At 44.3% G+C, this 26810-nt stretch overlaps 1 long non-coding RNA gene across 2 annotated transcripts; it reads right to left on the bottom strand.

Moving 5' to 3' along the window:
• Positions 1-1185: 1185 nt before the first annotated feature.
• On the bottom strand, positions 1186-19883 carry LOC118651158. 2 transcript variants are annotated; one of them, XR_004966129.1, is made up of 3 exons: positions 19712-19883; positions 5534-5641; positions 1186-3048 (listed from the first exon to the last, which is right to left on the bottom strand). It is a non-coding gene; the product is annotated as an uncharacterized LOC118651158 (long non-coding RNA). The 2 variants fall into 2 exon arrangements; XR_004966128.1 differs by having other exon boundaries at positions 1186-2780.
• Between the last annotated feature and the right edge of the window lie 6927 nt (positions 19884-26810).

Here is a 26810-nt window from a genome sequence, read left to right as displayed (position 1 = left end):
GTCCAGGGCTGCTTCCACGCTGCCATGCTGACAGGCAGAACAGAAGGAGCGACATGAACTTACGAATTATTTATTCTACTTCATCCACATTAACTGGAGAAATAACCAAGAAGCTCCTGAGTTCATAAGATCAAGGCAACATCTCCTCTTATCCATAACTCAAACACTTTACCATGCAATCTATGTCACTGACTTTAGTAGAAAACTCCTCCCAAAATCCATCAAGTGCTTGCCTTTCTCTCAGGTCACAAGCATGTCAAAACTATGCAATCCTATCCTTTTTTTTTTTTTTTTTTTTAATCACCTCAGCTTCTTCAAGTATCTTGTGGGATGCTATTTTTGATTAGGTCATGCTTGTCTAATTTCACTCATTATATCTTATTTGTAATACATGAAATATCCCCAAATAAGCATAGCCACATAGTAGAACCTCTTGAAAAAATATATTTCCCATATATATTACGTAACCAAACAATTTACTACCATATACCTTAAATTTAAGACACCATCAATTGTAAGTTGCACCATTATTTTAATGCCATTACGTACAGATAATGTATTAAGGACAGTCATGTGCACTACATAAATTAGTCACACAAGCCTCTAGTTATCTTGAAATCTAGAATTTGCCCATTTCTCCCGCCTTAGGTAGTATTGTTTAGGACATAATATAATCATAGCATGATCTTTCTGAACACATTTCAAACAGCAGTTAAATTCAACATTTGTACTACGAACAGGGAGAACAACTCAAGTGAAGTGTAGACATTGTAAAAAGCTATGAACAAGTTCACACATGTGCATACAACAATGACTACATTCTGACTGTTGCCTGGCCTACGGTGTTTGTGAGCCACCATTGCTTATAAGCTATTTCCTGATTTCAGAGAGATTACTAGTAAGATGAGAAAAAATGTGCCTTTTAGAATTGTTACAATATGAACAATCAATTTCCCTCCTGATCAGTACTACCTATCACTCACCATCTATTACATAAATTCCTTATATAGCACCCAGCCAGTATGTCTCAGTGGTTGAGTATCAACATATAAACCAGGAGGTCACAGTTCAGTTCCTGGTCAGGGCATATGCCTGGGTTGCCAGCTGGATTCCCAGTGAGGGTTGGGCAGGAGACAGCCAATCAATGGTTCTTTCTGATCACTGATGTTTCTCTTTCTCTCCCCTTTCTTTCTGAAATCAATAAAAATAACTTTAAAAAAAATAAATGTCTTATATAGCTATGAAAAGGATCTCACATTTACATTTTCCATTCTCGTCTGATCAGTATACTCATTCACAGTTATCTACTTCAGTGGTGATATTTTTTGTCGTTTTTAAAATTATTATTCAACAGTGGAGAGGAGTGAAATGTGTGAAGAAGACAGGCGGTATATCCCCCAAAATATAAATAGTTATCTGTGGGTGGTATGCTAATGGGTGATTTTTATTCTCTTATTTCAGTTTATTATGTTTAATGACTTTACATAAAAAATATTATTACTTGAGTAATTTTAAAATATTTACAAAAGATAAACCTAGTACATAATTTTAAAAATAGGTTTTGACAAAAGACAAAGGCTAACAAAGTCAAAATCAAATGATAGCTGGGAAAAAAATATCTGTAACACATAATGAATAATATCCAACTGAACACAATAGAATGCAATTCACACAGGAGGAATTCCAAATGGCCAATAAACATGAAAAATGCTCATCTTTCACTGGTAGGTAGGAAAATGGAAAATAAGGAGATGCCATTTTTCCTGCCTGTTAGATTGACAAAAAATTTTTAAACATTTTTTTAATAAAAACCTATAGCATTTGGAGCTAGCAAGCATCCTCACACATTGCTATTGAAATGGAAATTGCTACACCTTTTTGGAAAGCAAGCTGGCCATAGCTACTAAAAATTCAAGTACACATAAACTTTGACCCAGCAATCCCACCCCTAGGAATAGGTCCTATGGAGGAAAAACAGTACTAGTTCATCATGCTGTATTTTAAAAAATATTTATTGCAGCATTAGTTCCAAAGGTGAAAACTTAGAAACTCCCTGAATATTCACCCAATGGAGATTAAATAAATTTTTGTACATCTATACCATGGATTGCTGAAAGCTATTAAAAAGAATGACTTAGGGATATTCATAGCAAATTGTTGTGTTAAAAAAATACAAGTTGCATAAAACTGTATACAGTGTGATCCCAATTTTAAAAACTCAAAATAATATATCTATATTTGTATTCACTTGGGAAAAATGTGAAAAGGTACATAATAGATCATTATCATTGCTTACTTTAGAGGCGCAGAGATGATGAGAAAGATGCTTAATGTTCCTCCTTCTTCATGTTATTTTACTAGCTACACAGAATATATGTGAATTCTATAATTTTAAATGCAACTTAATGGATTTTAAAGATGGAAGACTATGAGCCATACCCTCCTATCTCCATGGAATGACATAGACTGAAGATTAGGTTTCTCTCCAGATGATAGAATGAATTTATCTTCTGCTGGGATGATTTACAGCTGTTAAGTTTCCTCAAGTAGCCTGATTCTCTGGCTCTCTTTTGATATATGAATATTTTTACACTTTTACTTCTTGAAAAAGGATATAGTTCATCATCCCATCATGAGACTCCCTGGACATGGCACCTTTATCTAAATCTTGCCATGCCATCACGTGCATCTCAACAATTCCAGGAGGGTGTGTTCCATGGTTCCATGAGGAGGAGCTGTCAATCCTTGGCAAGAGGCAGGGGATGTTCTGAATGGTAAACCTGGGATGAAGATTTGAGAATCATTTAAATAAGTCTTTGGTTCCCCCCACTCTAGCACCATTCCCCTTATTTGCATTAGCCACCACTGTATCTCAGTTCAGTCAGATAAGGATTTAAAGTGTACACTTGATAAGGATTTAAAGTGTCACTGGTGTTTACTGTGCTTCTCCATAGCTCTTCTGAAGATGCCAACAGCTGCCATATGCCCATTAGTGAGAAAGACCCTTTCAGCTGCCACAGCCATCCAGTGGAACTTGGCATCAAGAACCTAAGTAAGAGATAATCAATCAAGAGAAGCTCAAGTTGTCAAATCAGATGCAACTAATGCTGTGATAATGTAAAAGTTCCAACTGAGTCATCAATGTTTTTATTTTAGCTCTGACCTCTATCTTAGAGAAAAATGTTAGACTGGTTAATAATCTATACTAATAAAAGGCAAACATGCAAATTGACCATACCTTTGCTATTCCTTAAGCCACGCCCACCAGCCAATCAGAGCGACTATATGCAAATTAACCCAACCAAGATGGCGGCCAGCAGTCACGGAGCTGGAGCAAGCAGGAGGCTTGGTTGCCCCAATGATGGAGGAAGCCAAGCTTCCTGCCTGCTGCGGCCGGCTCTGAGCTCCACTCAATGCAACAAAGTTTCAATTATAGAAGATAAATAAACCCCAGACACCTGCTTTCAGCCAGCCTTGGCCATGGAGCTGGAGCGAGCAGGAGGCTTGGGTTGACCCTGGTGATGGAGGAAGCCAAGCTTCCCTCCCGCCCGCCCTGGCAGGCTCTGAGCTCCTCTCAAGGCTACAAAGTTTCAATTATAGAAGGTAAATAAATCCCAGAATTAAAAAAAGAAAAAAGAAAAAAAGGAGAGGCTGGGAGCTTCCATTGCCAGGGGGCTTGGCCAGCCTGAAAACAGCCCTCAGCCCCTCACCCAGACTGGCCAGGCACCCTAGTGGGGACCCCCCACCCTAAAGGGGTTGTGGCCAGCCTGAAAATAGCCATCAGCCCCTCACCCAGGCTGGCCAAACCTCCATGGGGTGAGGGTCCCCACTGGGGGGGCTTGACCAGCCTTCAAACAGCCATCAGACCCTCACCCAGGCTGGCCAGGAACCCCAGTGGGGATCCCCACCCTGAAGGGGGTGTGACCAGCTGCAAACAGCCATCAGCCCCTCACCCAGGCTACCCAGGCACCCCAGCGGGACCCCACCCTGATCCGGGACACCCTTCAGGGCAAACCAGCCAGCCCCCACCCATGCACCAGGCCTCTATCCTATATAATAAAAGGGTAATATGCAAATTGACCCTAACAGCAGAATGACTGGGAATGACTGTTCACTATGACACACACTGACCACCAGGAAGCAGACGCTCAATGCAGGAGCTGCCCCCTGGTGGTCAGTGCGCTCCCACAGGGGGAGCTCTGTTCAGCCACAAGCCAGGCTGACGGCTGCCAGTACAATGGTGGTGGTGGGAGCCTGTCCCGCCTCCTCAGCAGCGTTAAGGATGTCCAACTGCAACTTAGGCCTGCTCCCCGCTGGCAAGTGGACATCCCCCGAGGGCTGCCAGAGGGATGTCTGACTGCCAGCTTGGGCCTGATCCCCCAGGGCCTAAGCCAGCAGGTGGACATCCTCCAAGGGGTCCCAGACTGCAAGAGGGCATAGGCCGGGCTGAGGGATGCCCCCCCCCCCCGAGTGCACAAATTTTTGTGCACCGAGCATCTAGTTAGTATATAAAATCTTTAAATTATCGCCATTGATGTACATAAATTATGTCTTCAAAGACCAAATACATTTTTCACAAAATAATTATAAACCACCATACTGCAAAACATTCTATGCCTGTACTCAAAGCAAAAAAAAAAAAAAAAAAAAAACCCTAAAAATATTGTGTAAGACAAAGGTCAAGTAGAGTAATCATTACAGGCTATGCATTTCTCAAACAAGGGACCAGTTACAGTTGCTTCCTGTGATTCCCTCTTTTCCCAACTAAGCTGCACTCTGGAGAACATTAGTAATGTCTAATTTCATCACAGATCTTTCCTGAATCACAGAGATGATGGAGAGAGAGAGAGAGAGAGATTGAATCTGGTTGAAGTCTGCTCAGTCTTTATATGAAAAAACTAGAGTCCTAGTGCACAAAATTCGTGCACTTGGTGGTGAGGTGGGGGTCCCTCAGCCCGGCCTGCACCCTCTCACAGTCCAAGAGCCCTCAGGTGATGTCCGACTGCAGAGGTGGGAGAGGCTCCTGCCACCACCACTGCACTTGACAGCCATGACCCCACCTATGCAGGATTAGGGCCGGGGAGGGACAAGGGAGGTTGGCCAGCCAGGGAGGTACCACGGGAGGGCTCCAAGGCATGTCCGGCCCATCTCACTCAGTCCCAAATCCACTGGACCCCAGCAGCAAGCTAACCTACTGGTCAGAGCATCTGTCCCCTGGTGGTCAGTGCACATCATAGCAAGAAGTTGAGCATCCTTAGCATATCATTAGCATATTACGCTTTGATTGGGTGAATGGCCATTATTAGGCTTTAATTATATCAGATTTGTGGGCCCACCAGTGGTCAGACCTCTCTGAAAACTATGGAGTCCTGGAGAAAAAACAGTGATTTTTTTATGTTTTCCTTTCCCAGGAATAAAGAACAAAAATCACTTTTCTCTGCTTTCCAGTCATTACCAAATCAAATGGCCTGAGATTTCTTATTAGGCAGCCAGGAAGTGGAACTATTGCCAAATTCATTCACCAGTCACTCACCAGACATCTGGGTGCAGAGATTGGAAGGAAAGAAAAGGCACAGACCTTACTGGCCTGGGAATGGTCAGATGCTCAATTGGGGTCCTCTGATGCTCCTCTCAGCACCTGCTGGGAGGCAAAGATCATTTGAGCACTAATTTTTCTTAGAGGCCTGATAGCTCAGGACAATCCTTGGGCCCATATTTCTCCCCACGCTTCGGCAGCTCATCTAAAATTGTTGTTTATACCAACTTTCTCCTCCAGGAGAGAAGAGCAGAGTTTGGAGTTGGCCCAGCTGCCAGCCAGCCTTCAGGAAAGAGCCCTGCGTGTCCTCTTCTACCCCATGGATTCTGACTTATCCCAGACAAGGAAGTCGGAGGATCCCAGAGAACAAGGGCCTAGAACTGGTGACCACTGTGCTCACGTATAGAGCAGACAATTGTCATTTGCCTTTTTAACATTTACTCCCCCTTCTTCTGCCAACAGCCCCAAGTTTTTCTTTAGGGACCTACCTCCCTTCACTTTCACAAAGCATTGCATTCTCAGACCACAAAATTGTTGTCATATGAAAACACAAAGTATAGCTAAAATAGCCTTTTTAAAATTCTCATCTGAAGATGTTTTTTGTTGATTTGAGAAAGTGAGAGAGGAGAAAGAGAGAGAGAGAGAGAAATATCAATCAGTTGCGTCCCCAACAGACCCCGTCTGGGGATCAAACCGGCAGCCTAGGTATGTGCCCTGACCAGGAATTAGACCTGAAACCTTTTTGTGTACAGGACAACGCTCCAACCAACTGAGCCACCTGGCTAAAATAACTTTTAAAATAACATTATACAGGTGTGTCCAGTAGTTAGTTAATAAAAATATTATTGCTATGGCTTCTGTTCTCATTTTGAATAAACATTCACTTTTCCTATCTAATTTCGCATTCTTCTATTTAGCAAGAGATCCAAACATTGCCTAAGTTCCAGCCCTACAAAGCCTGGATCCATCCTCACAATGGGATCTTGGGTATGTCTCTCCCTCTCTCCCTCCTCACTCTAATTCAGACAGACACAGTGACCAAGACACAACCAGACAGGAATAATAGAAATTCTACCCACTGTAGAATTCATTTCTGGATTCATATCCTAAAAAGTATGAAGCCCCATGAAAATGCAGAGTCCTCTGAGATACCATTAACTGTTGTCACCAAGTCACCTGCGGACTCCACTCAGCTATAACAACTAGATAGGACATGTTCAACTTCCTTTTTATTATTATTTAGTTTTTTCTAAAGTTAATATCCTGCTGGCATCAGTTGGCAGAGTAAACACAGGTGACTGAATGGATTTAAGTTCTTGAGGAAGGTCTGGCAATCTTCTTACTCTAATTTGAAGGATTTTATTTATTTGGACTGCGGTCTCCTTTCTAAGAAAAAGCTCTTTGTGTCTTGAATAAGCATCTGTTGGGACATTAGGCAAACTAAAACAACCTAAAACTGAAACTTTCACTATAGAAAAGGTTATCTTTCTATTTTCTTGATTCTTACTTGCCCATGTTTAAGCCTCAGGTATTGTGTCGTATTTCATTAAATTTAAAGTGCAAAGCTTTACCCAAAAACGTAATTCTATCATTATTTCATTGATGTGTTTTTCACATCAGTTCAATTCAGCAAACATAGGTTGGCAGCCTTCAAGGGGGTTAGGCACTGTGCTGAGCACTGGGAAATACAGAGATGAAAGTTAAGGATGCTTTCTGCAAACATGTCAAGGTGACAAATGCTGCTCTCTCCATAAGATCCAGCCTACGTGCCCACCAGCAGATGAATGGATTAGAAAACTGTGGTACGTCTACACAATGGAATACTATGCTGCTGTAAAAAGGAAGGAACTCCTACCATTTGCAAGAGCATGGATGGAGCTGGAGAGCATTATGATAGCGAAAGACAAATATCACATGATCTCACTCATTTGTGGATTATAATGAACAACATAAACTGATGAACAAAAACAGATCCAGAGACAGAGAAGCATCGGTCAGATGCTCAAACCTCAGAGGGAAGGCAGGGGAGGGTGGGGTAAGGGGGAGAGATCAACCAAAGGACTTTTATGCATGCATATAAGCATAACCAATGGACACAGACACCAGGTGGTGAGGGCATGAGCGGCGGGGGGTGGGGGGGCAATGGGGGAATAAGGGCACATATGTAATACCTTAATCAAGAAAACAGAAAAAAGATCAAGCTGTTGAGAGAACAGAGAAGAAGCAGTTAATTCTGCCTGGGCCAATGGGGCAGGGAAGACAGAGTGTATAGGGAGCCTATGGGGACCTGAACTTGTCAACAAGTATAGTCTGTGGCTACCGAGGGCTCCAGGAGAAGTCTCGGGGTATCTGCTGGGACAGGGGGAGCTGAGGGCCAGGGCTCCAGGGCTCCCATTATTGTGTCAAAAAGTTTATCACCTTCCATCTGTTTTATTGGTTGCAAGTCTGCATTATTCTGCTTTGACAAAAAGCTTCTGCTTTTGAAAAACTACCAAACCAGATGCCCTTTGATCTGAGCTTTGAAGGTTACAGAATTTACCCAAGTAGAGATCAACCCAGTGGTTTGGGCTCCCTTCAGATGTTCAAATTCCCCAATCTAAGTGTTTAATCCTAATCTTCTCCTAGCTCTAGTACTAGTGTTCTCTTTCTTCAATCCATCCTCTATTCTCCATACCACATTTTAGAAGCTTTGATGGCTCCCCACTGCCTACTAGATAAAGGCCGGTCTCCTTGACACAGCCTCCAAAATCCTCCCAAAGACATTGTTGAAAGACAATTCTCCATGAGTCTCATATTTCTGCACTTCTTCCACACAGAGGCACTGACAAATTTTGTTCCAAAGTATCTTTTCAAGAATGTTTTTCAGTGAGAATCTTTGGAAAGTAGAGACAATGACTCCCTCCAGAGTGTAGGGGAAGTTTGTTTGCTTTCCAGCATAATAAAGACAATATCCTTCCAGGACAAAGGGGGGATGTTGGCTTGCAGTTCATTATTTAAAAAAAACACCCGGGTTTCCTAAGCTTGGGGTTCCTCAGCTGTGACACCAACCCACTGGGTGAAGCATTGATCTGGGCCATTCTACATTGTCCCAGTAGGAAAAGGTGAGGGAGGGGGGCAAGGAAAACCAATGTAACAATGAGGCTCATGATTCTTGTGCTGTGAGGAATAAAATCCTTGATCTCTGACACAGGTATCTCGTGTCTTCTGCCAGCATCCCTGTAACTTTGGCAACTTAGCTGCTAGCTTCCATGCAACATAAAATCTCGGTTTTATATTTCTCACAGTTCTTGACAGACCCCTGTATTGATCAGGATAAACTAAGTTATGCTGCATTAGCAGCTGACCCCCAATCCCAGTGGCTTATAGAGGCCTGCTTCTTGCTCATCCTTGTGTCCTTCGTAGGTGACTCTGCTTTCATCATCATTGGCCTCCTTCTAGAACAAAGGAAAAGAGAATATGGCAAAGGAAGCACCAGATTTTAAACCTGCCACCTGGAAGTACCAGTCATCCTCTCTGCTTACTTTCACTGGCCACATCTAAACCCAAGCCTGGCAGAAAGATCAAAGCTACCACCTGCCCAGGAGAAAAAAGAGTTGGGATATTGCTAAATATACCTAATGAGTTCCAGAGCACTCTGGTCTCTATCCACACCTTTGGGAGGTGATACGGTCATGAGGGTGGAGCTAATAATGGAATTAGTACCCTTATAAAAGGGACCCCAGACAGCTTTCTTGGTCTCTTTTTGCCAGTCAGCAGGCAGTCTGTCACCTGAAAGAGGGTCCTCACCGGAGCCTGACCATGCAGGCACCCTGATCTTGGACTTCCAGCCTCCAGACTGTGAGAAATACATGTTCATTGCTTAAACCACCCAGTCTGTGGTAATTTGTTAGAGTAGCCAGAACTGATTAAGGCAGCCCACAAAACAGGGAAGAGAGGACAATGATCTTTGAAGTTGGCATCAGTGCTTACAGGGAGTGGAGACACAGAACTGTGTGGGAGAAGAAATGAGTGGGAGTTCTTAGAGGGGGCAAGTGCCTGGGGCAGGGAAGACAGAGTCTATAGGGAGCCTATAGAGACCTGAACTTGTCAACAGAAATGTAAAAGATATTTTTAGGTATCATGAAAAGATTTCATATATGGGTAGATGGGGGCTGAAAGGTTTTACTTAGAAACTTTGTGGTGAACACACAATATAATATACAGATGATGTATTATAGAGTTGTATAATCCTATATAATAAAAGTTCAGTATGCAAATTGTCCCCTCAACTGGGAGTTGCCCGGGAGTTTGACCAGAGGGCAGGGCTGGGAGAAGGTAGGGAGTAGCTGGCAGCCGCTAGGGACCCTACCAGTGCATGAATTTTGTGCACTGGGCCTCTAGTAACCTATATAATAAGAAAGAAAGAAAGAAAGAAAGAAAGAAAGAAAGAAAGAAAGAAAGAAAGAAAGAGAGAAAGAAAGAAAGGAAGAAAGAAAGAAAGAAAGAGAGAAAGGGAGGGAGGAAGGGAGGGAGGAAGGGAGGGAGGAAGAGTTTTACTTAGAGGAGTAAGATAGAGTTTAGGCAATAGGTCATAGAAAATGCAAATCAATTATTATTGCTTGTGCTTAAGATTCCATCAGTATCTGGGGGTTAATCTAACTGGGGAAATGAGCATCTTGAGTGTGTGTGTGGGGGAAGGGGATCAGGAGGGGAGAAGGATACATAAGAATCTAAATAGGCTGACAAGCTGCAAAGAATGAAGTAAACACCCTAATCATTCCCCTGAGATATGATGCTCCCAGGAGCTCTGAGCCACCGGTGGTGGAGACTCGAGCTGTCAGCAGAGGCCCAGCCTCTAGCTCTCTGCATGAGCAGCTGGTAGGCAATCCTTCCCACTTTCCTTACTTTCTTAGAGAGCCTTCTGTATGGCCAACCCAGGGAACACACCTCCATCCATCCCATTGTCCATGACAAAAACCCGGAAGTCATCCTTGATTTTTCTGTCCCTTTACTCCCCATATTGAATTGATTCTGTGTTCTAATATCCCTCAAATCCACACACCACTTGCTATTCTTACAACCACTAACATAGTTCAAAAACCATCACCAAAGCGTGTTCTAACTTCCTCTCCACCTCTGTCTGGCTCCCTTCCTATCTGGTTCTCACACTGTGCGACGGATCACAGTCCCTTCTCTGAGTGTCACTCTTCATTAGCTCCTGTCGCCCTCAGGATAAAGTCCAAAGTTCCAAATATTGCCTTCAATGTCCTTTGTGACGGGGCTCCTGGTCCCTTCCTCAGCTTTATCATTGGGCTTCCCACTCAGCTTTTCCCAGCCACACTCCTGGACTCAGAAAATACTCCTTGCTTTCCCTGGAAATCCTCTTAACCTCCCCCCCCCCCCCCCCAGCCCCCTCCATCCTGACTCATCTGGTTTATTCCCGCTCTTTAAATCTCAGCTGTGTTGTTTCCTACATCAAAAATCTCCCTAACTCTTTCTAGGCTGGGTAAGTGGTCCGAACTACGTGTTCCCATAGCAACTTGTATTTGCCAAAGTCAGAGCATATATTAGTCTGTGTTGCAGTTTTGGTGTTTGTCATTTTATCTTATCTGTATCTCTATCTAGATCACTGGCTCTCTACTCTGCTCATTTAAGGACTTTATTTAAAAAGTACAAATGCCAATTAAAGGAGAAGCTCTTAAGGTGGGTCTGGACATGGGTTTTGTATGTTCCCCAAATGACTGTAGTGGGCAGCCAGAGATGGGCATCACTGAGTAGACTGTAATTTCTTGAGCTCAGAGAACCTGCTGGACTGGTCTTTGCTCTCCAGTGCCCTGCACAGGAAACAACGCTTAGCATCTGTCACCTAGACAGATCTCTGATCACTCACTTTGGTCTTCCAGGGAAAGCTCTGCAGAGGAGGAGGTGTGGAGGAGAAGAGATAGGTCTTGGAGAAGATCCTTGCCCTGGGGAGGACTCACCTCTCACCCCTCCCTGAGCCCAGGTGGAAATCAGTCTCTTCAGCTCATTCTGGAACAAAACCACACAGGTGAAGTGGGGCTCAGCCCCTTGGGGTGTAACAGCCATCCACAGCAACTCTGCAGCTTATTTCCTTGCACAGAGAGGGGTGTACCTTTGGAAGGACAAATTCACTTTTCAGAGCTCTTTAGATTTCGTACCTCTTCAGAGCAAGTACGAGGATGGATAAACCGAGGCTCCGAGAGGCTGTGAGTGGCCATCACCTCCATCCTCTCTAGAACCATGCAGAGCAGAAATCAATAGGTGACTCTTGAAGAGCAGTCAGCTTCACCAGGTGACACAGCCCCACCTGGACCCTACTGTCCTTCCTCCTGGAGCAGAACTGACCCACTCCACCACCCCGCCTGGAGAGGCATTTGCAGGGGAGGAATCAATGCAGGAAGTGGCCAGAGTGAAGGAAGAGGACAATCAGCACCTGCATGACTCATTTCATAAAAATGGAATCACATTAGGCTGGTGTGGCTCAATGGTTAAGCATTGACCCAGGAGCCAAGAGGTCATTGGTTTGATTCCCGGTCAGGGCACATGCCCAGGTTGCAGTCTCAGTCCCCAGTAGGAGACCTGCAGGAGGCAGCCAAACGACATTTCTTATCGATGTACTATCTCTATCCCTCTCCCTTCCTCTTTCTATAAAAATCAATAAAACATATCTAAATTTTTTTAAAAATGGGATCATGTTAGTTCCTACTATAATAAGGGAGGGACCTGGGGAATTTTAATCGAGAATCTGGGCCTTAATTAATATGGGAAGACAAACATTTCTGCCAACAATGCATTGACTGATCTTGCCCACCCACCCCACCAGGGTGCCCACTGCTAGGATGCTCCAGCCAATCCCTTGCCCAGTGACAGAGGCTGAGCAAGGAGGCGGGGCCAGAGCTGTGCTTACTGTAAGATGTCCATAGGGCAGGACGATTTTGACAACAGACAGACATGGGTTCAAATCCTGGCTGGCTATAGCCCTGACCAGCTCTAGACCTTGAGCGAGTAAAGATCATGAATCTAGACTATTTATCACTCAACCATGTTCGTGTTCATTATTGTCGTCGCTGCTGCTGCTATTGTTGTTCTTCTAAGGAATTCACTTTGTAGTTGCACCCAAAACACCTCACCCCAAAAGGGCAACAACAACAACAAAAAAACCCAGAAGAACCCAGCAGCCAAGTGAAACCAAATGTCATTTCTCTCACTGTGGTTTGCGGGGGTTCAACGCTCTTGCTTTGCTGGTTGTCTCGGGTGGTTAATGGCACTCTGTAGATTGTCCTCCACTTACGACAGGGGCTCTGTTCAAAGTCTCACCCCAAATAGGTGGCCCTGGAGCTGGTGCTGTGGTGCCCAGGGCCTGGGACAGGCGTCCACACTCATTTCCTGCCTGCCTGTCTGTCCCCATGGGCAACGGCTGCTGAGAAAGGGGAAGCAGCGCTGTTTGAATCCCTCCAATGCCGGCGACATTTGGATTCCCACTCTGAGCAGCAAGGCTGGGAGCATCTCCCTGCCATTCCTGCTTCATTGTTGTCACCGAAGCGAGCAGGCCCAGGGGGAGTGAGCCACCAACACCCCAAGCAGGAATCAGAAAAAGGAGTGGTGTGCCTTTAAGATGAAGGTGGTGGGCAACCATCCATCTTCCCTAAACACAGACTCGCCTTGTTCTTCCATTTCTGGCTGAGTGATAAAAACGTTAAATGTCATTTCCTGTATCAGTGGTTAACCACTAGATGCTGGATCAGAGATTTACCAGAACTGCTGAAGTTAAGGAAAACAAAACACACAAAACAACCCTGCTGTTTTCAATAACCCTTTTTCTAGCACCCTGTGGGAACTACTTAACCTTTTTGGGGGGGGGTCGGAGGGGAGGGAGAGGAGGCGTGAGGGGGTTGGTGGATTTATTGGCCTCGCCAATAAATTTAGGATTCGATTTGCCACCGATTTTCTTACGCTTTGTCCGGGAGGCCAGGAGCATGGCTGGCCCGGCCTGCACCCTCCCTGCCAGTGAGCGCCCAGGCAGGGGAGGCAGGAGAAAGGCAAAGTGAAAACCCTGCACCTGCCTCCTTCGCCCACCGCCCTTGCAGGATATTCATGGTCGTTTGGTTGCACTGGCCCAACGTTTTCATACAGGACTGCGGCTCTGCCGATATGGCCCAGCTTCCTGCAGCCTCAAATGCCCGCAGTGACCAGGCGCATCTGGGGAAAGCAGTTCTCCCCGAGCCGGCGCACCTGAGCAGCCGCGGTCCGAGGGATGGACAGCCCAGCCTGATTCTTTGCTGTGTCTTCTTGAATTTCTCCATTCAATTATTTAAGGGTTCGGGAGAGTCAATGAAGGGAGGCCTGGCTCAGCCCTGCGGAGAGATGGCTGGTCCGACCGACCGACCAACGACCGACCTGTGCTCCCAGCCCCTCTATTCCGCTGCGCACTTTCTGGGGTGACCTCCAGGGGGCCACAGCGCACAAAGCCACCCGGCCCCACCCCGCTACCGCCCCAGCCCCGGGCACCCTTCTTAGTGTAGGCAGCGGATTTCCCAGCTACACTTCGTTTCCCAGCCGGTGCCGCCTGGGTGCTCCGTGTGCATCACGTCCTGTGCATCCAGGGACACCCACTGCCCCTGTTTGCCTGGGACTAAAGGGATTTACTTGTAGGAGGCGGGACTTTCCATATTAAAACTGGGAAAGTCCCGGGCAAACAGGAACGGGTTGGCTACCCTAACAGACAAGCGTCTGGCAGGCAAATACAGGCTCTACTTCAAAACTGAAGCTAAACTTTTAGGTTCAACCAGTTCAAACTAAAGAGGGCATGACCCGGTGCAAGCATTCCTTGGAGAGAATGGCAAGCCTCCCTGCCCCCAGCACACACCTGGAAGCCACCCGTGCCAATTCCGCAGTTATCCGTGGAAATCTGAAGTCAGAGTCAGAATCGGAAGGGGGAAAAAGTGTAGGGAACACGTATATTCCACCAAATTTCTGGGGGGTCTATGAAACACACCTATTCTCCTCCTGGCGATCCTGGTTAATAGCACTGTCAGCGCCACCCCCAGGTGCCTAGGATGCAAAACATAGAGGGTGGAGGGTTGGATCCCTCCTTGCTCTGCGTCCCACTCTCTATTTTCAACAGTTTCTGATTTCCCTGCTACCTCCTGTCTCTCCTCTGCACTCCCACTGTGGCTGCCCGAGCCCAGCTTCCCACGGCCTCAGCTCACCTCCATCCTCTCTGACCTAGATGTCCTCTGCTCCCTGACCTTTGAGATGCTTCCCTTCTTTTTCAATTAAATCCAAGAAGCATTTATTGAGTTCCTAGATCAGAGGAATGCCATCGATGTCACCTATCTAGATTTCATATGGCTTTGGACATTTCTCATGCTACCTTTTTGACTAAAATCATCGGTGATGGCTTCCTGACATTTCCAGGCAAAGCTGAGCACTTCCTGCCAGAGTCCTGGTTCATCTCTGTCTTTAGCCCTCATCACATTGCTGTGATTATTGGATTATATTTCTCTCTTGCCTATTCACTGTGAACCCCTGAGTCTTATTTTTCTTGTTGCCCCAGAGTTCAGAGCCATTGACAGTAGCCATTAAAGAAGTATAGAAAATGAATGGTATGGAGACAAAAAGGGAAGTTATTGGCTGGGTGCTATTAAACTTAGATGGGTCTATATAGCCATATACAAATCTGGTAGGAATAACCTGTTAGTCTTTCCTGAAGAACCAAAGGTCTTTGCCCTGAGCCCCATCATAACCAACATTTTTACAAACATCCTGGATGAAGATATAAAAAGCACATAAAACAGATTTGCAGAAAGACCAAAGCTGGGAGGTATCACTAATGTGTAGGCTGTTAGAATGAATGTTGCAAAGTTGTCTTGGCCTACTAGATCAGTAGACCAAACTAAGAAGATAAAAATTCACACTAATGAATGTAAATGCTACACTCATGGTTGCACTAGACACTAGTCCAGTGAAGGAGGTCTGGCTTAGCAGTTCCTATGAAAAAGTTCTAGCAATTCTCGCAGTCTTTAAGCTAGAGGAAAACCCAGAGACTATCCAATATAGAGGATCTCAAGCTTTTTAAATATATATATATATATAGCATTTCCAGCAATTAGAATTTTATACAGAGGCCTAGTTTTGTTTCTTTTGGGGGGGGGGGGGTTGTTGTTGTTGTTTTAAATATATTTTATTGATTTTTTTACAGAGAGGAAGGGAGAGGGATAGAGAGTTAGAAACACAGATGAGAGAGAAACATCAATCAGCTGCCTCCTGCACACCCCCTACTGGGGATGTGCCCGCAACCAAGGTACATGCCCTTGACAGGATTCGAACCTGGGACCCTTCAGTTCGCAGGCCGAAGCTCTATCCACTGAGCCACAGGGGCTAGAGCCAGAGGCCTAGTTTTTAAAAAACAAATTTTAAGGCACTGCTCTGTGTAGTAGAGACAAAGGGTCTGGCAAGTCAGATCCCCCCTGCAATTTGCCTCTCACCCGCACCCTGTGAAGACCCCCAAGGCACCTTCCCCAACTCCTGGGGCTCGTCTGAGGATTGTTGGAAGACAACAGGTCAGCATCAGTCTCTTTGACCCCACCAAGTCTACACAGCTAGTGTCAGAACTCCTTCAATCCTTTAGCAAGCTCTCTTTCTGTTTGTTCGGTTTCTCCCTGGTATTGCCTGACACATTTGACTGTACATCGCCTGCTCCCTCATGGGGTTCTGCTGTTCGTTTTGCTCACCAGTGTATCCTGGAGCATGGTATGTGGTAGGGGCTCAATAAACATTTGTTGGGAAAATGAATTAAAGAACTTGAAAAGAACCCAGGTGTCTTGACTCCCAACCTACTAGTGCCCTTCCCATATCGTGCATGCCCCAGCAACAACACAAGCTAACATTGGGCTGCATTAAAAGAAGATTGCTGTCCATAAATAGATGAGTGGATAAAGAAGAGGTGGTACATACCCACTATAGAATGTTACACAACAATAAAAAAAGAATGAAATCTTGTCTTTTGTGACAACATGGATGGACCTACAGATGCTAAGTGAAATAAGTCAGAGGAAGACAAATACTGTATGGTTTCACTTATATGTGGAATATTTTAAAACGTGTCATGAAAATGTTATTCTTTTTATTTTGTTTCAGTCATTTGAAAATGTAGAAGCTATTCTTAATACGTTGGTTGTACAAAAACAGTCAGTGGGCTGGATTTTGCCGTTGGGCCACAGTTGGTCAGTCCCTGGTCTAGTCCGAGCCCTTCCTGAGACATGACTGGCAGGGCAGCACAGGGTGAGAATCTACACCTTCGATTCTCCTGTTGTGCTCTTCTTCCCCCTGCAAAGTGATGTATCAGCTGCCCCTGTTCCCTTGAATACCAAGTGCATTTACTGCAAGGGCGGCAGCTGGTCCAAACCCTGCCAACTGTCACATCCGGTGTAGAACTTTGGGGCATGATGCTCCATCTCTGTCCCACTCTCATACCCATTCAAGGGATGACTTAGGCCAGGTCAATGGCCCTCTCTGGACCCTAACAGAAAGTACAAACATAGGAACTCAACTTAGTCATCTCTGAGAGCATGTCCTGTGTCAGTTGTCCTTCCTTCCCACATCCCAGACCAGCCCTCAGCCTTTCCCTCTCCTGGGACAGTTCAGTACTGGCCTATCCTGGCACCCTACCAGTTGGCACTGCATGCTGCCCTCACCAGAAACCATCCCTTGTAGCAATGAGCTTTAAAAGATAATGACTTCTGGGCAGGAAAACTAGAAATGGAAGCAGATGAAGTGTCTATTTTCGTGCAGATGAAGTCGTGGAAGGATACATGATTCAGACTTTCTGGACTGCGTGTTTCTGTCATTTTGTGTAAGGCAGCAAGCTAGCTTTCCTCTGGGGTGATGGCTGGGACTGATGTTTGGGGTTTCCTCTTTTAAAGGGGTTTTGATGCTCTTTGGTTGGTGTTTTCATTTTTTGTTTTGTTGTGTTGTGATTTGTTTTAATGAGGAGTTGGAGATGGAGGATCAAGAGAGAAAGGGGTTTTTTGGGGGGAAGGGGGGAGCAGAACCCATGTGTAGTGCCTCCTCCAGGGTCTGATCATACAAAGGTCAAGGTAGTTCAAAGTCATAGAATCAGATGCTTGGGGACCTGCCAAACACCACATGCCTTGGTTAGAAAATCAGTGACAGTTAGACATCTTGTGAGATTGCCATCCAAAGATAAGGAAGGGAAAGGGGAGAGTCTGGCATGGAGTTCCAAGCAGGCTTGGAGCCCTGGGCCTGTCCCTGTTGTCACATTAAAGAATGTGACCACTCTGCCCCTGAGCAGTTCCCTCTAGTCTTGCCAGGGCAATGGTGGCTGGGAGCCTGGAGGAAAAACCTGGTCAACCACCAGCCCAGAGTATTTCTCAGTATTAGTTTCCTCTACTACTCTCTCCCCAGGTGTTTAGTACCCAAAGGGGTTGGACTCCTTGAATTGGTGTTAGGTCACTGGATCTTCGCAGGGTGCTCTCGGGTACTCTGGAGACTTGAGTAGAAGAAGCTGCTCCTCAGGACTACACTGAATCCTGCATTCCCTTATATATCAGTGTGCTAGTAGATTCCAGCTGTACAGGAGGGCGGTAGGGCTGGGGGGGGGGGAGGAGCAGGGAGCGAAGCCTTGATTTATAACATTGGCCAACTCCCATGGTGTAAACAAACATTCCCAACTTGGCCAATTTCAGCGTGATTATCCACTGGCTCACAAATACCCTCAAAATTAACATTCGGCTCTTGCAAGTCAGAATGTTCTAGGTCTAGTACACCACTGCCCTGAGCCCTTTGGAATCCAAGGATAAAGGAGAAACCAGAATAGTCTTCCCAGGTAACAAAATGAACCATGAACCCAGTGAAACACATCACAGTTGAGGGACCCTAGTGGGGGTAGCAGGGAGGAGAAGAGGCTGGCAAAGTAGAGGTCCTAAAATGCCCACAGCCAATGCAGGTAGAGGGGAATAAGGGACTGAGGATAAATGCTAGAAACTGCAGAAGAAGCAAACCTATGTGTGGTCCTCCAAACAAACAAACAAACAAACAAACAAAAAACATACACACACAAAACTGTGAAGGATTTAGCCACCTCCCCTTCCTAGTTCCTGTCTCAGTCCATTATGTTGCAGGGAAAGTCTTACTATAGGTTATTAAGAAGCAACCACCTTATAGCTCTGAAAAGAGATGCCCCCGCCTTTAGAACAGGCTGTAGAAGAGATGGTGGCTGACCTGGAAGAATTTGTACTGTGAACAGCTTCTCTGTCCACCTGGCCAGGTTCAGGTGGCACCAAGAATGGAATTGTGCTGTCCTCTACCACTGCAACTCCCCTTGCCCTGCTCCCCAGCCTTCTCCCTATTATTCCCACTGAATACACTTCTTCTGGTTTAGGGGAGGAAAACTTCACCTCCCCCAGCTCCTTAGATTTCCCTAGAGCCCACAAAAACTCATTTGTTAAAAGAGGGAGGGGATCTGTGGATAAACAAAGGTCCCTTCCCTTGGGCAGTTGCAGCTTAGCAGGCACTCTGGGAATAGGGCCAACTAGTACTTCACTCTGTATTCCACTCTCCTCACACGTCTGACACACACAAAGAACCCTATTGCCCATTCTACTGTCCCTAGTCTTTCAGAATCTACTCACCTGGCCAGAGTCATTCCCACAGTCCTCCAAGCTCCCTTCACTCCCTTCTCTGGGAGACAAGAGCCCTGGGTTCCGTTCTTCCTCTGCCACTAATTGTCTTAACACTTGTGTAAGCTCTTTAGACTATCCTTTCCTTACCTGTTACATAAATATGGTTGCACTTTAAAATAATAAAGTTCCATATAAATGTTATGGAAAAATAAAATTTGTGGGGAATATTAAAAATGTTCAAGTACCTTTCACTTAATCACCACAAAAAACATGTGACATAGGTAGTAATATTAGATAATATTAGGAAACTGAGGCTGAGAGAGATTTTGGGAAACATACCCAAGGTTACATGGACAAGAAGTAACCCAACCAGATTTGAGCTCATTCTTCTGATGCCCATCCCTCCACGCAGACCCCCTAAAAGCAGTGGCTACAATGACGATCCCACATCAGAGCCCTCAGCTCTTCCTCTGGGTAGGACATAACTCCTTGGTTAACATTCGTGTCCTTTTGGATCACCAGTTTAACTCACCAAACTGATTTCCATTTCCAAGCTGGGTGACGATGTGAAGACGTTCAACATCGAGGAGAAAACAAGGCTCTGTTCTAAGCAAGTTGGTGAGTGGGCACAGTTTATCTTCAGTGAGCCTTCGTACGAAGGACAAGTAGGAAGTGTGGAAGCCTCTTCCTGCACCAATGAGACAGTCACCGGTTCTGCTGACCATAAAACCAACCATTCGTGTAAACACAGAATCCCGACCCATGGGTCTGGAGACTGAAAACGATGAAGCCCCCAAACTTAAAGGAATTCTAAACCAACCAGAAATGGGGCACATAACTAACTCTATGCCAAAGTCTTGGCTTTCATCCAAATACTATGCAGAACTGGACGTGGTAAGCGGTTCTCCAGTGCCAGGCTGTGGAACTAGCAACCATGCACTGCCTTCGAAGTCCCCTGCAGTCCGAGACCTGGATTTTCAATTCATTATGGATGAGCCCAAAGTATAGACTTACAGACCTTCCTAGAAATGAATAGTGAGAAGTGTGAAGACAACTCAGACCACCAGAGAAATTCTATTTATTTTAGAGACTTTATTGGTAAAAGGGGGTCAGGATACTATTTCTGGTAAATCCACTGGGCAGGTCCAATCTAAAGACCTGCTCATAATTACATTACCACTTGGTTGGGTATTAACCATCTTGGTAAAACCATAATGGTTGGCCAGTAGGTAGTTTAGACTGAGAAAATATGAAATCGAACTATTAACCAGAAAAGTTTGAGATATTTTTTTCTAGGCTCTTTTTATAGGCTAAAGACCTGCACAAGATGAAGTTCAAGAAATCACTTGAGTGTAATGTGAAGTCATTCACCTTTTGAGAATAAAATTATAACTACCAAGTTATGTGCGGCTTCTGTAGGGAAAAGGATAAGCAGACTGGCCAAGAGCAGATCATAAAAACGTGGAGGAAGGACCAGCTGGGCTGCCTACAAAGGTGCAGAATGAAAGGTGAGTTGGGAACACTTGCTCACATGGACTCAAGGAAGCTACCTGCGACTGACAGGAAAGAGGAAGGGAGTTTGCAGAGCTTCAGGAAAGAAGAGGAGAAATAAGGATGATTGATTCCAGCTGGTTGTGGGAAAAAGGAAAAGGAAAACAAAGAAGCCAGAGTGTGGTGATTGCTGCCTGAGAAGGCAGCTTCTCAGGAGAAAATGCTCCTGGGTGGATATGCCTAACTCCAGAGGGAAAGCTCTGTGAAGTGCATGGAGGGGAACTAGAGAAGAAGAAAGAGCTATTGAAAGTGACACGGAGAGAGGGGGCATGGCCAACTGATTGTGGATAGATCCCAAGTCCTAAAATAATGGGTAGAAAAAAGGAGACAAAGGAAAGGAAATTTTAAAGAAGCCTTCAAAGACTAATTAAATTCACAAAAAGACTAGAGATAATTCCACACAGGAGCATACATTACACCTAAAAAGAAGGCAAGAGTGGCCACTTACAGGACTCCAGGGAAAGATAAACCAGAATAAGATTGTGTAGGGAGTAGTCTGGGTATTACCTGTGCAGAACAGATTATTTCCCAAGAACCCGGAGAAGAACTAGATCCATCAGTCTCCAAAGCAGAACATTTTAAAAGAGTGAGATTTCTATTTTCAGTTTATAATGGGAACTTTCTGAATATTTATAGAATATGGATCTGATGATACAAAATGATGCTTGTGAATTGAAGAAGCAATACAACCCACTTCATGGATATGCAGATCCCCCATCTCCAAAAATTCTTAAAATCCCCAAAAGAAATTTGAAAAAGCCATATTTAAAAATATGACTCATTTCCTGAACATCACAAGAAAATGTGGGGGGCGGGGAGGGGAGGAAAGGAAGCTGTTCACTGATTCTTCAAAAAAGAATAAAATGAGAGATCTAGGTGCCCCGGCAAACTGAATAACGCAGGTTGTAAGAGCATAGACTTGAAAGATGGACTTTAAATATAAACACATAGGCCAATGGTTTGGCTACGTGGTTACCCAAATGGAGGAAGGGCATTCTTTATGTACAAAAAGAATACAGGGTATGACACATAACATGAATGATGCTCTCATTTTTATTTATGAAGGAAATAGCCAAAACTCACTCCTCAAAAACTAGAAGTTTGGCAGAGGTATAAAGAAGGAGGTGAACTCCTGATGGAACGAGATGAGATTAAAAGTAAAGTGGGAGAGATCAAGGGGAGGGCAGGCTTCTGATCTTCCCAGGCTGGCAGTGATGGGCATGTTAGAAAATGGTATGAGGAAGTGCTCAAGGAAAGTGGCCCTGAAATCAAAGGTTTTAAAGGGAAAACCAGAGTCCCTCACGTAGAAGCAATAATCGGAGAGACCAGGGTAAAGAAACTGGAATAGAAGTGATGAAATTTAATGCTAAAGAGAGGCTTCTAGAGGAGTTCATACAGAGAAGAAAAGGAAAAGGGAAAGATATAGCAACAATTAAAGAAAGTGCCTACAAAATTCTAGAGTGTGCTAGAAATGTAAGGGGAGAAGAGTAATGGTAAATAAAATAAAGTAGATAGATTTTAGTGGCAAGGTTGAAATGGTTAATAAAGGGGATTTTTATGAAATTGTTTTCAGGAGAACAGTATAGAAAGAAGGGAAGAGGCAGTGGGCTTATTTCAGTATGCCAGGAATAATGAAGAAATACATGAATCATCAGCCAGCAACCCCAAAAGAAGCATGCTGAAGCTGTGGGTGGGGAAGAAGCCACGCTCTGGGGCCTCCTACTAACTCCTAGGGACTTCCGCTCCTCCCCTGGGGCTACTTCAGCACCTGTTTTCAATAGCACTTGGAGGAAAGGGGAAAAGGATGAACGAAATGAATCTCATTTCTTCTTTGGTTCAGTCAACATAAAAACATGGTCTATGGGCCAAGTGATTGATACTGAGAAAACACAAGAATAAATAAGAAACGCGGCTAGATATAAACAGAAGCAAAAAGAAGAGTGAGTATTTAAAACATGGAATTTGCCAGAGAAGGTAGAGCAAAGTTCACAATCAATAAAACGAGAGACAATATGAAATATGATAGAACTGAAGATAAGAAGGTAGACAAGAGATTGCTGTATAATCTTTTTGAAGAGGAACAAGATGGAAAGGGAAAGGGGGAAGCAAGAGGGGGAAGTGATGTTAAAAGCCCCAACTCTAGAGCCAGACAGACCTGGCTCTAACCTGAGTCCCCACCCTTACTCAGCCGGCTCTGCTGTGATCTTGAGGAAGGAGGTGCCCATGAACCCTGAGCCTCAGGCCCCTCAACTATAACACAGACGAAGAGTCTAACCACCAGAGTAACTTGTGGTGTCAGCATGACAGAGTAAGGGGTGTCAGACTTACCTTCCCACCACAAACAACAGTAAAACTGGACAAAATATATAAAACAACTGTTTTCAGGTAGTCGGCCACAGATGGTGCAGAGATGGGAAACTTGAGAGAAGTAAAACAGAAGAGGTGAAATCCATGTTTACTCTGGCCTTCTGCCTGGGGCTTTCCAAAACCACAGCATGGGGAAGCAGAATCCAAACGAAGGCAGGAGGAAAAGCAGACCAAATGTGAGGGTTGACCAAGGGACTGAAGTTAGGGCAGCGCACAGAGAGGAAGGAGCTGCATAGAGAAGAAACCCAGAAGTCTGCAGGGGGCCCACCTGAGTCTGGCTGCCAATGAAGCTGCCTGCACGCAGAGTGTCGGAGGGCAGTGTCCTGAACAAAGATTCCAGAGGTCACACAGTGGGGACAGACACTGATGTCTTCAGTGGCCATAGTAGAGAGAGTTTGAAGAATACTCTGGAAATTCAACTGAGATCCAGGAAAGGCCACACCTTAGAGGTTAGGGCATCTGGCCCTAGAGAGGGAATGCACTCAACCCTCCATCACAAAAACAAAGGCCGGCACTCAGCAGTATCAAGCTGACCCATGAATAACTAGCTGCCTGCTAAATAAATAAATAAGTAAATAAATAAATAAGTAAATAAATAAGTAAATAAATAAATCCACCGCTCTTGACAGGAAGACAATAAAATCCATGAAGTATGGTATGCAATAATAAAAATTTTAAAAAATGATGGCATGTAACAAGGAGGAAACAAAGTAGTCAGAATAGAAAGAGTCCCAAAGGTGATACGGAAGGAATTAGCAGACAAGGACTTTAAAAAGACAACATAAATATGTTCAAGAATTTAAAGGGAAAGAATGAACATAAGGAATGAATAGATAAATAATTTTATCAGAGGATAGAAACTATGAAATAGAACCAAATGGAAACTATAGAACTAAAAAATATACAATAACTGAAGTTATTCACAGGATGGACTTAACAGTAGATTGGACACTGCAAAAGAAAAGATCAATAAACTTGAAGACAGAATAATAGAAAGTATTCAAATTAAAGCACATAGGGGGAAAAAAAGGACTAAAAAAACTACAGAGTTTAAGTTACATGTGGAACAATAATAACCAGTCAAATACATGTATACCTGAAAACTCAAAAGGAAAGCAAAGAGAAATTGGAACAGAAGAGATATTTAAAAAAAAAAAAAAAAAAAAACCCGACTTCACATGTGATTTAAAAAAAAAAAAAATCCACAGATCCAATACTCTCAACTTATCTCAAGCAAAACACAAAGGAAACCACATCCAAGCATATCATAGTCAAATTTCGGGGGGGGCGGGGGGGAACAAAAAAAAAAAACATAAAGAGATCTTAAATGCATCCTGAGGGCAAAAAAAAGAAAGAAAATCTTTCTACAGGGGACCATTAATAGGAATTAATTTTCTCATCAGAATCCGTGCAGTCCAGAAGATAGTGGAATTAAATATTTGAAGCCCTAAGAGAAAAAACTGTTAACCTAGAATTCTATATCCAGCAGAAATATCTTCCAAAAATGAAGGCAAAATAAAAACATGCCAGATAAACAAAATCAAAATAATTTATCACCAGCAGAGCTGCACAATAAAAATGTTAAAGGAAGTTCTTCAGACCAAAGGGACATACCAGATAGAAACATACATCCACAACACAAAGAGGAGAGTGCCAAAATGGTAAATCTATGGGGGAAATAGAAAACACGTTTTAAACATTTTTTTTACGTTGACTGTTTAAGGCAAAAATAATGGCCATGTGGTTCTGGGCTTATAATATATGTAGAAGCAAAGCATGTAATAATATCACAGAGGACAGCTGAGGAGCAAATGAAAGCATATTGTTATAAGGTTCTTATATTTTGAAATCATAGTAATTCGAGTCAGACTGTAATAGGCTAAAGATGTATATTTTTAGCAACCCCTTAAATAAACAAAACAAAGTGTTGAAGCTGAGAAGACAGTCAAGGAGATAAACTAGAACAGTAACAAATACTCCATTAATCCAAAAGGAGCCAGGAGAGAGGGGGAAAGAGACCAAGAATAGATGGTTCAGCTCAAATCGAGAACAAGTGACAAGTTGATAGAATTAGACCAACCTCACTGACAGGTCTGCAGTAAAAAAATAAAATGAAATAGGGAACGTGGAACCCTGTTATAAAGCTGTCCTCACAGTAGATACGAGGTTGTGGCGGTCGGTTTCAGGATGGAGGGAAATAATAAGGGGCGTGGAAAAGTAAGCCTGGGGGAGAGGAAAACTAACAGGACAGGTTCTAAGTTGCCACGCTTCCTCCACGCTGGCTCTTCTGGGCACACACAGCCACGGGCCACTCTCACCACCGGGGCATGGAGCTCACGCGAGAGTGGGTACCAGTTGTGTGTTGTTATGGAACAACCACGTGAACTTGGCTTGGGATCTACCCCCACAGAAGAGGGAGTGAAGCTGCGTGTAGTGCTGGTGTTTTGGGCTATATGGGAGGAAGGAGACAAACTTTCAAATCTATCCACTCAACGCAAACATCTGGCGGGAATAGAATGCCCTGCTGGAGAGAAAAGGGGAAACGCTCTGTCCACTGAAAGCATGGCATGAAAAAAAAAAAAAAAAACACCAGCAGACGAGAACAAAGGCAGCAGATCTAGAACGGAAAGTCATAATCAAACATGACATAGGAAGTCGGTAACTGTGCAGTTAGAATTTGACAAGGTTTTTAATCATTAGAAGAGCCATTAAAACAGGACTTTCATGCCATACGTGTAATTCAGTTCATGTCAGTGTTCATTTACTGAGTACCTCTGACACAGGCTCTGTGTGAGGTGCAAAAATTATTAAGACCACGTCTCTGCCTTCAAGAAATACCCAGTTCTAGTGGGGGAAAGAGGCTTAGAAAAAAATCAAAATGTAGTATGGCTTTGACCCTTGTATCCCTCTGCTACTTACCAGCTCTGTAGCTTTAGGCAAATCACTTGCCCTCAGTTTTCTCATCCATAATATGGGGATAATAGTAACAACTGATTTAAAAGCACCTGGCACACTTCCTGGCCTATAGTAACTCAACAACTCAGCCTGAGAAGAGGATACCAGCCACATGTTAGACTCCTCCAGGAGAATCAACCCACGTGAATAGTACAGACGCAGAATAAAGTTTAAGAATCTCTGTGTAAGCATGGATTCCATTCAATACTTACAAAGAGCATACTGTGTGCCAGGTTCATTAAAAAAAACAAAAAAACAGTGTTATTTCAACATAATGATAGAGGGATGCATAAAAGGCCATGAGTAGCCCTAGCTGGTTTGGCTCAGTGGATAGAGCATCGACCTCCAGACTGAAGGGTCCCGGGTTTGATTCCGGTCAGGGGCACATGCCTGAGTTGCGGGCTCGATCCCCAGTAGAGGGTGTTCAGGAGGCAGCCGATCAATGATTCTCTCTCATCATTGATGTTTCTATCTCTCTCTCCCTCTTCCTTCCTTTCTGAAATCAATAAAAATATATTTTTTCAAAAAGCCATTAAAATGCCCCGAGTAGAAAGAGAAGGCCCTCAGCCTGGGGTCAGGGAAGGAAGACCCATAGGCATGGCTGTCAGCCAGGCAAACAAGGGGAAAAGGCATCTCAAGGAACAGAAAGGTCTGCGCTGGCAAGAGCATGGTGTGTGCAGGAAACTGCAGCCCAAGCATGAACGTGTAGGGAATTGTCCGTCTGGAGAGGTGGACAAGGGCAAGTTCATGAAAGACAT

This window comes from Myotis myotis, unplaced genomic scaffold, assembly GCF_014108235.1.
Source record: "Myotis myotis isolate mMyoMyo1 unplaced genomic scaffold, mMyoMyo1.p scaffold_m19_p_3, whole genome shotgun sequence".
Classification (NCBI taxonomy): Eukaryota; Metazoa; Chordata; class Mammalia; order Chiroptera; family Vespertilionidae; genus Myotis; species Myotis myotis.
The sequence above is the reverse complement of the archived record's forward strand: the minus strand, read 5'-3'. Positions and strand labels throughout refer to the sequence as shown.